Source organism: Arvicola amphibius, chromosome 1 (assembly GCF_903992535.2).
Source record: "Arvicola amphibius chromosome 1, mArvAmp1.2, whole genome shotgun sequence".
NCBI classification, from domain to species: domain Eukaryota; kingdom Metazoa; phylum Chordata; class Mammalia; order Rodentia; family Cricetidae; genus Arvicola; species Arvicola amphibius.
Window position 1 is genome coordinate 78,970,974 of NC_052047.1, and position 2,664 is coordinate 78,973,637.

The following is a 2,664-nucleotide window of genomic DNA, read 5'->3' on the forward strand; positions in this document are numbered from 1 at the left end:
TCCTACCTACAGTCTTGTAAAAAATACAGCGTACTACAGTGACTGTTTCAGAGTGTTCATTTGTTCTACTAGTTACATTTACTTTTTAATAACAGCTTCTCATTTTTAATTCTCTAACATATATTTTGTCTCTTATAAGGTAAATAAACATACTGAATGAAGCAAAAGTGTTTGTCAGCACTATTTATACTCTTTGAGAAGCAGGGATAGATATTTTTAAAATGCTTTGGCCTACACTGGAAAAACTGAAAATAAAATATCTATGAGGCAATTGTCTTAGAAGAATCTAATGTTTTTCCAGTTTTACCTTTTTTACTGTTCTTCTTCGCTCCCTCCCTCCTTCCCTCCCTCTTTACATAATGTGAGTGCTATAACTTCTTGTCTGTGAAGTTTGATGCTTTGTCAGTCTAATAATAGCTCTTTTCTTTCTCTGCACCTTCAAGCTTTTCCCATTGAACTTTTCCAGCTCCAGCGATCAGTTTCTCCACTTAAAGTTATGTGACTTGCTAAACTGGTTCCCACCTCCTGCTTAAAATGGGTGCTCTTGACTGGTACTGGAAACTATTTCAGCAGCAGAGAACCTTGAAGTCGGGTCATACCCAGAACACATTAAACTGTTTATGCTAAATGCTGTAAAGGAAGCTAAAACCCTGTAATTCCCTCCCACATGAGAAGTTAGGTAAAACATTTAAACTAGAAGATGACTTGCCAGATGAACACTTAATGTCTGCAATATAGTGTTTGCTTTCAAAAAAGAAACATTAGTTGGTATGAAGGAGGTGTCCTCACCTGTGTTGAGTTTCTATCTATAGAGCACCTTCTTCAAGACAGAACTTTAGAACCGAAAAAAAGCTTTTTTTAAAAGTATTACAAACTTCAAAATCCTCTGTCTCCACTGATTGCAAGGCAGATGCAGAGTGAACATGAACAGAGGTAAAATGCCCCCAAAATCTGTCTGTAACTCTTCTATTCTGCCTCCATCCACAATGGCAGCAACTGAATCTTCACAAATTAAATTATATTTCTATGAAGTTCTTGTGCCTTAGTTTCTTAATATTTTAAGTTCCTACTGCATTTAGCTGTAGAAGACACGTGGTTTTAAGACCCTACAGCCACGTTAGGGTTAAGTTTTTGTGGCAGGAAAGGAATCAGCCAAATACAACACAACTTCCAGGAAGAAAATACATAAACTTCATTGGCTTTCTGGTAGACTGTAAAACTAATACATATTTCCAATTAATTCTGAAGAACTGAGGTATATATCTGCGTGGTAAAAATACTGAAAATGTTTTACATTATTCTATGCTTTTTGATGAAAAATAAATTTTAAGAAGTAAGGTTATTAATTAATGGTTAGGTTTAACAAGAACTGACAAGAGTTTCTCAGATTTTGTTTGCTTGTTTAAGATCCTTAATTTTAAAAATACAGTATACATCTCAAGGTTTCCCAAGACAAATGACTAGTCTTGTTCCAAGTTCTGAAACTTACTGGAGATTTCTGCTTTGTGTTTTTTTTTTTTTTTTTTTTTTTTGGAGGGGTGTACTTAAAATAATATTCTTTATTCATATAATCCTACAGACTACTATGTAATTACTATTATGCTAAATAAATTGAACAAAACAAAAATCAATCTTGTAAAGAGAACCTTATTTATACTCTCTGAGAAGCAGGATTTGTAAAATGATTTGCGAAACCCCTCCCCCACCCGAAATACTGTGGGAGGAAGGCAAAGCAAGCAATGGGTATAAGAATAAAAAAGATGCTGCGCATTGCATGGCAGACTTTTCCTTCTGGAATATTCTCTCAGTACACGACTCGAGGACTTTTGTGCCTTCCCTTTGCCAGCTGGAGTGATCCGGTGCCTGAACGAATGGCCTCTGCTGGGATGCAAGCTGCTCACAATACATTGTGGTGAAATAATAGTATGTGATCGCTCTAGTTGGAGCAGTTAATAACTGGTTAAGCAGCATTTCCCTCCAAGGGCTGTGTTCATCGCCCCAAAGCAGTCACTCCGAACCCATCCCATTCCTCCTCTGTCTTTAACAATGCCTCAACTTCCTTCTCAAATCCCTTGTTCCTATCCCTGAGCAAATACCGAGACCCTGTGTTTGTCCTGTCCTCTTTGCACAAGGCCATCTGCTCCGGCGAAGCCCAAGCCCGCTAATGGGGATAAAAGTGTACGGGAGCTCAGAGGTCTGGCAGGGCCTCCCGGCCGGCAGGTGCGCAACGCCGGCGCTCACAGAGTTAAAGGCATCATCGCAGCCATTAGAGGCAAAGTTGGGCGCCTCGCGAGCCCAGTCCGCGCCGCCCCGCGCCCGCTCCACTCGCCGCGGGCTCGCTGGGCGTGGGGAGGGCGGCGAGCACGCAAGCCGAGCGGCTGACGTGGGACGAGCTGCCAGGTAGCGGAAGCAGCCAGCCGCCGGCGGAGACACTTCGCAGCGTGGCAGCCCGGGTCTGCGCCTGAAGCCTCCGGATCCCAGCCAGCTTGGTCCCAACCCTCGCCAGTCGCAATTCCCTGTGCCCAAGCCAATCTACGCCGAGAGCGGCAGCATGCATGCAGTGTCGCGCCCCGGGCTCTGAAATCAGCCCGTGAACAAGCTTGCTTGCCTGTCTTTTCAGGTTTGGGGGCTCTTGGCTACACGGATGTGCCTCCCTCCCTTGGC